Below are 13,054 nucleotides of genomic sequence, written 5' to 3' on the forward strand. Positions count from 1 at the left end.
GATGTTCAGGAGCAAAGGGAGCGTGCAGCTTGAGGTCTTTCAATAACCATTGCTACTGCCTGGCAGTACAGTTTCTAATGATCTGGATTTAAATATCATTGACGGCCATGTCAAGGATTCATAGGATCCATGAATTTTAAGCAGTGTGCTTTCCAAATGTTATCATACAAAGAAGTGACATTACCTAGATATTTGGGGCTGTCAACCTGTAATATGACTCTATTTCATCACAAAACTAGGTGAAGTAGAGTTAAGAAAGTTAAGAAGGTCTTTCCAAAAAAATTTTTTATGTTTATTCATTTTTGAGAGACACAGAGAGACAGAGTATGAGTGAGGGAAGGGGCAGAGAGAGAAGGAGACACAGAATCTGAAGCAAGCTCCAGGCTCTGAGCTGCCAGCACAGAGACCCAAGCAGGGCTCAAACCCACGGACCCTGAGTTCATGACCTGAGCTGAAGTCAGACACCGGAACCACGTGAGCCACCCAGGCGCCCCTAGAGGGCCTCTCAAAACTTTTATGAGCATCAACTAAGTAACAGAATGAGAACAATCGAGTTCCAATTAAAGAGGTAATTTCAATGACGGTGAACTGCGGGGACCAGGGCTCTGAGAGTCACTGTTTTAGTGTCATCATGCCGGAACTCATTTTTCCAGTTCACTGTGTGCAACCACCCACACATTTTCTTAGAGTTTATTGCTGAACTCTTGACTCAGGCAAAATCTAATGTGTGGTAGGGCCTTAATTTCCCAAATTTCACAGTTAATAACTTTTCCAGCTCAGAGGCTAAACGTCTCTGCTCCTTTTTACAGTGAACTAAGTTAGTAAAGTAAAGTATTTTATCTCACAAACACCTGCCTAGTTGTTACTGGTTTCATTTTTGAAATGAATATCTGAAAATACAGAAATGAAGTAAGGCTTTATTTTTATTCCTGCTCCGCTCCAATCCATTGTTCCCTAGAAGAGGTGACATAAATTAGGCCATGGAAATTTCTTGCTTGCAAAAAAAAGGAAAAATTCAAGAACTCCTCATGGTGTTAATAATAAATCCAAACTTTGTACCAAAGCCTAAACAATTTAGAAGAGCTGACCTCTGTGTCACAGTCAACTTCTGCTTGTGCCTCTGTTCACTCCTCAAGCTCAGATCATTGGCTGGATAATGCTCCCCGCAAATGTCATCCACATCCTAATCCCAGGGATTTGGGAGTATATCAGCTGACGCGTAAAAGGAAGTTTGAAAATGTGATAAAATTAAGGATCTTGAGATGGATGGTTATCCTGGATTATAATCACAGTTGCGCACAATATAATCACGTATTTCTAGAGAGGGAGACAAGAGATCAGAATTGGAGAGGGCTGTAAGGATGGAAGCAGATTTCAGCAAGGAGAGAAGATGATGTGATGCTGGCTTTGAAGGCAGAGGACGGGGCCTAAAGCCAAGGATTACGAGAGTCCTCTAAAAGCTGCGAAAGGCAAGGAAATGAGTTTTCCCTTAAACACTCTAGAAGGAATTCACGCCAGCTGACACCTTGATGCTAGCCCAGTGAAACTGATTTGGGATTTTTGACCTCCAAAAATGTGCGCCAATAAGCTAACGGTGTGTTAAGCCCCTATTCGTGTGGTAATTTGTTACAGCAGTAACAGGAAATGAATGCAGCCATGTTGCCTTCTTTCATTTGAAACAAACACAAAACCTCACTGACTCAGAGGTTTGCAGTTTCTCTAGATTCTAAAAAGTATCAAGGAGAGTTTCTATCTCTCTTTACCTTTGTCTCCTGAATAAACAAGGCACTGAAGAAATATTTGTTAACTAAATGAATGATTGGACGAGAATGTCAGAAGGTAAGTATACTGACTTGGAAATGTTTCTAAGTGTGTTTTTTTCTTGTTCCACACAGGACTGATTAGAAAAGTGTAGGCAAGGAACTACCGAGTACCCAGGGTATAGGAATAACTAGATGCCTTTCAAGCTTTTATTCACCCTTTGTTTCTGTACAGAATATTCTTTACTAAAGACAGAGAGGAAAGCAGAAGCAATGGGATATCAATCATCCATCTTCCTCCAAATGTGCTAATTCACTTCCTGATTACTACAAACACAAGCAACCCACCCATGCTACTAACCAGGATATCACCAACTGCTGAGTTCTCAGAGGATTAGAGTGGTCATTATTCTATCAGATATATCTTTGACAAGGGAAAATGTTACAAGGAGGAATTATTTCATGCCTCTCAGAAATGATGCAGATAGATCCCAATTGGTTTAATGACCAATTGACCAACTTGTGCCAAGGGTTTTCTCTTATACCTACTCTTACAATCTTATTATATTTGATAAATAACTTCATATTGTTCAATTAGTTCCATCCAAAACATATTGGCTTTTTACTATTTTTTCATACAAAATTCTTTGTAAAAAATTTGCTAGCATATGCTATCAATATTGGAAGGTGATGAATTTGAACTTGTGTCAGTTTACAAATGATATTTTAACATATCCAAGGAATATGAATATAAAGGAATGCATATGCTATTCCTTTCTATATATTAGGAAGAGGCAAACTTTTGGATCTTGAATACTTTTTTAAGTTTATCTTGAGAGAGAGAGAGAGAGAGAGTGGGGGGGGGGGGAGAAAGCATGGGAGGGGCAGAGAGAGAGAAGGGTGAGATCACGACCTTAGCCAAAATCAAGAGTTGAATGCTCTGACTAAGCCACCCAGGTTTCTCATATCTTGGAATATTTTTTTATTAAATACCTTGAAATACAACTTTCCTTTGCTATTGCTTTTAAACTATGATGTTAACACTCATTTATTTTTTAAAAGGTGAACTATATTTGTGCAAAGAAAGAATTTTAATATTTAAATATATTTTTGAAAAATGTATGACTGGTGAAGCCACATCGTTTTATTTGATGAGTAGTTCTTATGCCAGACTTAAAAGTGTAGAATTTTGGGGGCGTCTGTGTGGCTCAGTCGGTTGGGCATCCAACTCTTGGTTTTGGCTCAGATCATGATCTCACAGTTTGTGGGATGAAGTCCCGCATCAGACTCTGCACTGACAGTGCATGGAATTCTCTTTCTTTCCCTCTCTCTGTACCCCTCCTGATTTCTCTTTTTCTCTCTCTGTACCTCAAAACAAATAAATAAGCTTAAACAATTTTTTTAAGTGTAGAATTATTTTCTTTGGCAATTACATCTATTTTTGGAAAAAAATGCTTATATCAAATTAAATTTTTATGAAAAAATACTATTTGTTTTTATCTAGCTTGAAAACCTTTTATATTTATTAAAGTTATACTATATTATTTCCTACTAACAAACTAAAAGCTAGGACTCACTGTCATAAGATTATTATAAAACTCCAGAACCTCTTTTTGCTTGATCTAGTTTTACAAAATAATGTCCTTACAGAGATTCCCCATTTAAAAATAAGATGTTGTAGGAGCGCCTGGGTGGCTGAGTGGGTTAAGCACCCAACTTCTTCTCAGGTCATGATCGTGCGGTTCATGGGTTTCAGCTTCCTGTCAGGCTCTGTGCTGACAGCTCAGAGTCAGGAGCCTGCTTCAGATTCTGTGTCTCCCTCTCTCTCTGCCACCTCTCCCACTCATGCTCTCTGTCTCTCTCTCTCTCAAAAATAAAATAAAATATTAAAACATTAAAAATAAAAATAAGATACTGTAACCTTTTTAGATAAATTCTATTAAGATATTGTGGATATTTCATATTGATTTTTTGATGAGAAAATAACTATAATAGCAAAACACAAAAATAAACAACAAAAACCTCAAATCTAGACTTTTCTACCTATGGAGGGTAATGACAAAGGACAGTGAACTAGTGTTTTCTTTGAGTAGCTTTATGAGAGTCATAGGAGCACTGTTAAGAAAAACATACTCCTTCCCCCTAAAATTGTAATGGAAAAATTTTTGCCAAGCCTTCAAGATCACCAATGGTTATCCCTGGAATACAAAACACTTAATAGATTTTCAATTCTGTTCTAAGCTTTTTTCTTTGATGTTTATTTTTGAAAGAAGAGAGACAGAGAGACAGTGGGAGCAGGGAGGGGAGTTGGGGAGGGACACAATCCAAAGCAGGCTCCAGCTTCAGAGCTGTCAGCACAGGGCCTGAGGTGGGGCTCGGACTCATGAACTGTGAGATCAACACCTAAGCCAGAGTCAGATGAAGTCAGACACTCAATTGACTGAGCTACCCAGGTGCTCCCTAAATGTTTTTTCTATGCTCCATCACTGTTGAGAAAAATGTTAGGTTTCCTTCACCTTTATTTTCTTTTCCCTTAGAAATTATTGGAACTTTGTAAATTGTTCAGAAGAAGATTTTACATGTCTCTACAAGAAGTCCAGTTTAGTTGAAGATACTTGAATCCAAACCTGCAAACAATGTACTAAATGCACACAATGCATTTAAGAATCATCCAGTTAAGCTATACAACTTCAGCTGACTCAAATTCTCTCCATGCCTTGGAAATAAAATAGGAGATTCATTTGCCTCTAAATGAAGGACAAAGAAAGATCAGTTGGCACCGGTATTAACTTGTATCTTTTCTCCCAAGTTTTTAAAAAATGGGCAGAGACCAGTTAATCAAAATATTTTGAAGTCACTCTTTTTTTAATTTTTTTTTTTTTTTTTTTTTTGACAGAGAGAGAGGCAGCTCAAGCTGGGAGGGGGAGCAGAGAGCAAGACAGAGGATTGGATCGGAAGCAGGCTCTCAGTGCAGAGCTCTGTGCTGAGAGCAGAGACCCTAACTTAGGGCTCAAACTCATGGTGAGGTAAGATGGTGACCTGAACTGAAGTCAGACACATAACTGACTGAGCCACTCAGGCGCTGGGAAGTCACTCTTTTGGAGAAGTTTTGTTTTGGGGCTTTTTTGGTGCCTGAATGTCTCTGACCTTCTAAATAACAAAATTAATTAACAAACTTAAATTCTATTTGGCTGAAACCACAATTACCTACTATCAGACTTTCTGGAACATTACTGATTGTTCCACCCTTCAGTGAGAGTCACTGGGGAAATTTATATCTCAGGAAAAGAAAATTCTGTAATTTTGATTCTGTTATTGATTAGAAAACTGAGCAACATGAGAATTAGGAGAACACAGAAATGTCTACAGGGAACCGTAAGTCACTTGGTTTGTCTGAATTAACTGTTACCTTCAGACAAGCACTTTGTTTTGCTTCATCTTGAGTTTACTTACTAAATTTAGTAGTTTCAAGCATTATTACTGTATACAACATAGACAGCTAATTACCCTCTGTTGAATATTTTAATATGTTTCTCTGTAATACAGTTTTTAATGATAGAGAATAAATTAAACTTGTATTACAGGAAGAAGGAGAATCCACAAACTAGTACTTCTTAATTGTTACCAAAGGAAAAGTAACAACAACGCATGAATTCAGAGGGAGTATTAATAATTCAATCAACAGATGGCTAAGTGTACCTCTGAAAAACACAGACAAATTAATTCTCACTTGCTCTCATCTATTGGGAGACAGAGCAGAATTATGACTTTCTATCTTAAAATATTTATATAACTCTATGCCAAAATATTCTGGTGAAATAATCTGATACAAGCAATAAGAGACTATAATGGATTTTCTGCAATTTCTACAACAATTAATATCTTCATTGCAATTTGCTTCCAAGAACATTTCACACTATTAAACTTGAAGGTCTCAGTTATTCAAGTCTTTGTTTCATGAGCTTCTCTGTATCAGTCAGCTTTCAGTAGTCTATGCTATGGTAACAAATCACCCCGTATTTCAATGGATTATGACCAGAAAGGTTTATTTTTCACTCACATTAATGTCTGTTGCAGCCCTGCTTCACATGCTCAGCATTCCAGTACCCAGCTGGAAGGGGAAGCCTCTATCTCCTATGCGCCTCTTGTAAAACATTTGCCTAGAGGGATCACATATTACATATTTGCCTTTAATTGGCAAAGGGAATTTACATGGCAAAGCTTGATGTCAGTGAGATGAAAAATAAAATTTTCCTTCAGAGGTAGTCCCTGCAAGAAGACACAGCAAGAATGTTGTTGCTAATCCTATCAACCCCATAATTGTTTTTCTAAAATCAATTTATAAAACTCATTTGTAAATTTATAAAACAGTCCCCAAACCAAGTTCTTAAGACTTGCAGAAAGACTGTGAGAAGACATGACAAGAAAATGAGGAACTATTACGACTAATTATAAAATATGCTGTAACATGGGGCGCCTGGGTGGCTTAGTTGGTTAGGCATCCGACTTTCGCTTAGGTCATGATCTCGCGGTTCGTGGGTTCAAGCCCCGCGTTGGGCTCTGTGCTGACTGCCAGCTCGGAGCCTGGAGCCTGTTTCAGAGTCTGTATCTCCCTCTCTCTCTGACCCTCCCCTGCTCACGCTGTCTCTCTCTCTCTCTCTCCTAGAAATAAATAAAACATTAAAAAATTAAAAAAAAAATAAAATAAAATATGCTGTAACATATTTACTTATTTCTTAATCTGGCTAAAAGTCAGAACAGCCTGATATCACTCAAATATCTTTCATGAAAGGATAGATATTTTTATTAGATTATTCTTCTGCTTATAGTCTGATCTAAGACTCAGGTGGCTAGATCAAAATATTATAAAGAGAATCAATGCATATTCTATTCTGAAATTTTAATCAATAACATGAATAAATGCACTGATAAATGCATCAGTGCATTTATGTATCATGTATCAATGGGTTGGAAAGTTTTGGAAATGGGATCAATAATATGGCTGGCCATTATTGCACAAAAATAGATAGTGATAAGAAATTTGTACATTAAACCTATATTTTAATCCTGGGAGTGGGCTTCTTTAGAATTATTGGCAATAGTTTCAGGACAGCTCACAGTTTACTAAATACCAAAGCAATGTTAGAGCAGAAAGACAGTGCTCCAACTATGAAGTCATCCATAGAGCTTACCTATTCATCACCCAAAGCAATCAAGCCAAATTCTGGGGTTGGCAACTGATGGTTGCTTAAGTCAGAATATGACCCCAGAAGCTAACTCCCAATGCCGGAGAGAAATGTTTTCTGAATCTTTAAGCTCACAAGAAGAAGAATAAAATTTATTGGTGTTTTAGCTGATATCACATCATATACAGCAAAATCATTTCAACATCCTAGGAAGTCTTGTTCTCCATATTATATCCGATCTCCATCTGCTTTGTTTCTTGTTTGAGGATCCAAGACCTCAGTCATCTCTATACTCTAGTCAAAAGCAGAAAGAAAGGAAAATACAGTAACTACACCTTAGAACCACGTATTATGTAAACTGAAAGGTAGAATTCACTAAGAATTCCATGCTGACAGTGCAGAGACTGCTTGGGATTCTCTCTCTCTTCCTCTCTCTCTCCTCCTCCCTCTCTCCCAAATAAATGAACCTAAAACAATGACATTTCCACTATCACTCAAGTTGTCTGAATGACAATGTCTTCAATCCCCCCCCTCCACCAATGATTGAAAGATTTTATTAAATGGAATATAAGAAACTACATATGTAGAGTGTAATGCAAAATACAAATATGTTCCTTGATAGGAAGGAGTCTATATAATGTAATTCACAGAACTCCCAGAAACAAGAAGAAAATCTTGTAAACAATATTAGTCAGCTAATGCTATTTTAGTATTTGATCTCAGCAATCCTGTATAAAGCAGCTACTGAAGAGGAGGTCCTAACGTGGCTTCATACTGTAATTTAGTATTACTTAAGTGGGAACCAAGTCAAAATAAGTGCTTTTAAACAAAGTATAAAAAATGTTTAACTCTTATTAATTTTATTTGTGACTTGCCTGAAAATGCTCCTTATCTTTCTTCAGCACATTTCTATTCTTTAGAACTTGTTTGTAAAATCTGAAATATTGTAAGAGGGAAATCATTTTAGAAAATGAAAATGAACATTTCCAAGGCATTGTTATTTACCTAATTATTGTAAAGAACTTCAGGAAGACTTTCTGTCTTTCAGAGTGCCACTGCCTTGTTTTCATATTGTATTCTTATAGCAACATCTATTCAAAATCTGCATTCTTAAGTTTTAAAGGTAAAATTAAAAGCTAGATTTTAAATTGATGACCATGTTCATATAAAATACCTCAAGGGAAAGACAAAGCATTATAAATTTATGAGTGATTAGTTATTTTATAATTTTTACTGCTTAGAAAAGCCTTATAAACCATTTGGGACTTTGCATTTCAGAGAAGATTCATTTGCAAGTTTTTGTTTATTGTATGTAGGCATTATATTATTTCTTTTTTCCCCCAATTTTACTGAAATATAATGGATATATAGCATTGTATTAGCTTAAGTTGTACAACATAATGGTTTGGTGTATGTATATATTGTAAAATGATTACCACAATAAGTTTAGTTAACATCCATCACCTCACATATTTACAAATTTGTTTCCTTGAGTTGAGAACTTTTAAGATCTCTCTTAGCAACTTTCAAATATACACAGTATCTGTAACTCTAATTGCCATACTGTACATTATATCTCCAGGATCAATTTACCTTAGAATTGGAAGTTTGTAAATTTTGATCCCCTTCACTCATTTCTCCCACCCCATGGCCCCAGCCTCTGGCAAACACCACTCTCCTCTGTTTCTATGAGTTCATTTTTTTTCTTTCCATCCCACATGTAAATGAGATCATGCAATATTTGTCTTTCTCTGACTAATTTCACTAGATGCTTTTAAAGTATTCTATTATTTCACAATAATAATTGATGAGCAATAATCTTATATATGCACAGTTCCCTTTCACAAGAGCAATGATTCACCCAGAGACCGTATGATGATTTATAACTCTGATACTTGAGAAAGATACTAAATTGGCTGCTCTAGAAATCGTTGTGTCTCATTTATGCCTCGACTGCAACTTTCCTGACTGCAAACTGCAAGGAAAAAATCAACTCATTTCAATGTAAAAGAAATTTTTGATTTAGAAAGGTAAAACAATGTACCCACAATGGCTTTCTGAAGAGAATATACTTTGACAAGAAATATTTAAAAGTTTGAACTTGGGGCGCCTGGATGGCTGAGTCTGTTGAGGTCAGGCTCACCATTTTGGCTCAGGTCATGATCGCAGGGTCATGGGATCCACCCTCACTTTGGGCTCCATGCTGAGTGTGGAGCCTGCCTAAGATTCTCTTTCTCCGCCCCCCTCTATCCCTGTCCCCCACTGGCATGCTCTCTCTCTCTCTCTCTCTCTCTAAAATGAAATAAGTTAATAAATAAAAACTAAAACTTTGAATTCATTACCTCAAGTCTAATGAAGAGTACTGACAGTAACATATCATACTTACCCATTTTGCATTCTAGATTACAAACCCTTAAGATTGTCCATGTAGAACCCTGTCCTTCAAGGGTCTTAATGATATTAGAAAGGTCTTTCGAATTTGTTTGCCTCTTCTGTGGAGTAAAAACCTTACACTTTAATACAAAAATATTAAAGGATTAGTTTGATATCTTTTCTCCTCATTTGAGTAGAGACCAGATTAGATTCTACTAGTATAACAGTAGAAACACCAGCCTCAGGATTAAAATCATTATGGATGCTCACTAAAAGTTTGCAGAAAAATGATCTGCTACATCTCCATTATTGATGGACTTCTGATTATGTGTGGGCACTTTTTGTTCTAAGCACTTTATGTAAATGAATCCATTTACTACTCTTCATACCATAGTTGGGATTAATATCATCCTGATACACATAAAGGGATAGCAAAGAAGTAATAACAGAAGCACATTGGTTCAGGATCAGGATCTCAAGCAAAAAGATAGAACGGAAAAGATCCAGATGTGTAAGTCATGTTATAGGAAAACATGGCAAGGACACACCGTGTTAAGAACTGTGGGTAAAAGTTAAGGCTTAGGAGAGGACTTTGACTAACATCCAATTTATTGGCATATTTAGTAGTTAAGCTGACTTGTAACCCGAGTTTAAATTCTAGTTTTACTCTCCATCAGTTACATGACTTTGTACAACACCCTATCCCTCAATTTCTGCATGTGCAAATCAGGTAATAAAATTATGGTAGTTGTGAGACAAATGAAATCAACTAATTAAATTAAATAATGTACATTAAGTACCTTAGCACATTTTAATGAACTTCTCTATACATTGATCTATTTTAGCTTGTTGATGCCATATTTTCTTTCTTGCTTCTTTAATATCAGTTCCTAATTTTCAGTAATATTCACTACTGCCAAATGTGAATTCCAAACATCATTATTTTTAACATGACAATTCCTGGCTCAGTATAGTTTAATGCCAAAGATGATACACTGGCATTTCACCCTTTCTATATTTTACCATAATAAACTGGAAGAAAACATTTCAATTGGAGCTAGTAAGTCTATTTAGCACTCACTCCACCAATTATTAACTGTGACTTTGTCTCTTTGTCTTTATTTTCCTCTCAATAAAATGCAACAATCATTCTTAATCAACCTCACAGGTGTGATATAATGTTCAAATTACATAACTCGTTTGAAGAGTCTTTGAAAGCTGAAAAGGCTTATCCACATATTAGGGAGTAGGAGGAAAAGAGTGAGCTTTGAAATCCAGTTCAGATTCAGTTCAAGTCCTAGGTCTTCACCTTATCAACTTATGGCAGTTAGGGGTCATTTAACCATTTTGATCCACAGTATTTATAAGTAAAACTTGGGAGGGGGCTGCCAGGGTGGCTCAGTCGGTTAAGCGGCTGACTTCGGCTCAGGTCATGATCTCAGGGCTCATGAGTTTGAGCCCCACATCGGGCTCTGTGTATACAGCTCAGAGCCTGGAGCCTGCTTTGGATCCTGTGTCTCCCCATCTCTCTTCCCCTCCCCTGCTCATGCTCTGTCTCTCTGTCTCTCAAAAATAAATAATAAAAATTTTTTTAAAAATAAGTAAAATTTGGGAAGAATAAAAACTCACTTCAAAGGACTAAATCTGATTGCCAAATATATTTTCATTTTTAAGTTTGACAGAAGTGTATCTTATCTATAAATCAGGCTGTCCCTAGGACTGGGACGTTGTTTTGTGGCTCCCTGCTCCACAAATGCTCCACGCTCCGCTATGAACAGCACAAGCCAACACATAGTAAAAAACACAAGCAAACAAAACAAAATAAATAAAGGTAGAATAGTCACCACTATTCTCCATACTTTTTGTCAATACCTACCTTGATTTTAATAAGTTCCTAATGTTGAAGGAAGGAAATTCATTGGAGTATGAAAATCAAAATGAAAGGGAGATTCTTTTGTAGTCCATGACGATTTAATTTAGTAGCACAATTATGAAAAATGAAAATGTGTTTACCATGGCACAATTTCACTGCATTACAGTTGTGTAGAGAATGGATGACAGCAAGGTCTAGACAGCTGTCATGAGCCCTGATGAAACGGGTGGGTTGCCAGCAGTGAGGGCAAGCATCACACACTGGCTTTGCCACGGACTTTCGAGAAATAAAAAGAGCTGACAAGCCTGCCTGGTTTGAAGCAGGAAGGCATTAGTTCACCACTTTAAACAAAGGATCCGAAATGATGCTGAATATAAAAGGCAGGGTCACAAATGACGACAATAATGACAGTAATATGACAGATTGAAGAATAATGGCTTACAATTGCATAGTAGAGAAACATCGAAGGGTAAATTGTGTGAGAATGTTACTTATATAACTATCACATTGATGCATCTTCTGCCATTACTGGGAAGAGATTTATCTCAACTATTGAACAAACTAAATTGATATTAAATATAATTTCCTAGGTAGGCTTGAATTTCATGCATCTTGGACATTTTGCAATAGGAATCGAGTGTTGGATAATAAGTTCTCATTAAGGCTGTGAAGTTTGATAGTGCTGTCACTTATATAAATAAAGCCCTTAATAAATAAAAGTGTGTGGAAGAAACATGGTTTTGGTGAGAGTTCCCAGTGCTCATTCCTCAAAAAAGATATACATCAATAGCTCATTCATGAATTGCCTGCTTGTCACATTTCTTATAAGCTTAATACCATAAATCTGTTTTATCGAAAATTTTCACGTATTTTTCAAGAATAAAAAAAAGTTACTTTGAGCAACTAAAGTTAAAGTTGGGGTTAAATGTTCTGTTTTGTCAACATTTAACATAGCTTAGAGAGGGGGCACCTGGGGTGGCTCAGTCAGTTAAGCATCAGACTTTGGCTCAGGTCTCACAGTTTGTGAGTTCGAACCTTGCATCAGGCTCTGTGCTGACTGACAGCTTGGAGCCTGGAGCCTGCTTTGGTTTCTGTAACTCCCTCTATCTCTGCCCCTCCTTGTTCATACTCTGTCTCTCTCTCTCTCTCTGAGAAATAAATAATAAAAACATTAGAAGAATTATAAAATAGTTTAGAGAGGCAACCCATGAGCATCACCACAAGCCCTTAGGATATTGAATGCCACTTCTCTTCTTTCCTCTTTGGAGCCCCTCTCAGTGTCTTGCCACAATGCACGCACCCTGGCCTTTCCAGCTCCCAGACATGGTGAGGGCTTTATTCCTTTGTCTGCCTCTGTGAGAGGTGAGTCGCTGCTTCGGTGGTCACTCTAGAGAGGCATTTTTCAACTAACCCATCAGCGACTTCCTATTCACATCACAGCCTCTTGGAACTAAGAGAACATTCAACATGCTAACTGCTAAGTCATTCTCTTTAAATCCTTATTTCCAGAAAATTAGAATATTTCCTCAGGACTCAATGGTATCAAATTATCAAAAAAAATCAAGAAGACTCAATTTTGAAAAAGGTCACAGTTTGCTTCATTTAAGTATGTATAAATTTGTGTTTGTATGTGCTATTAGAGAGTTGTAGTCAAAAGATATTGTATTTAGATTGTTAGGTTTACTGCTTATATTTCCTTTTTAAACTAATCTTGTTCATAAACTGATCTTGTAACAATTTTAGTATTAAGGGAATTATTAAAGTGGTCATCTTAGGTTAATGGATGCTGAAATTAATATTTTCATATTTACCTTTGAATTTGCCTCAAAATTCTCAATTCTCTCAAAAGTTTTACTAGGTCA

This window comes from Hyaena hyaena, unplaced genomic scaffold (genome assembly GCF_003009895.1).
Source record: "Hyaena hyaena isolate Hyena2069 unplaced genomic scaffold, ASM300989v1 scaffold_433, whole genome shotgun sequence".
NCBI lineage: Eukaryota > Metazoa > Chordata > Mammalia > Carnivora > Hyaenidae > Hyaena > Hyaena hyaena.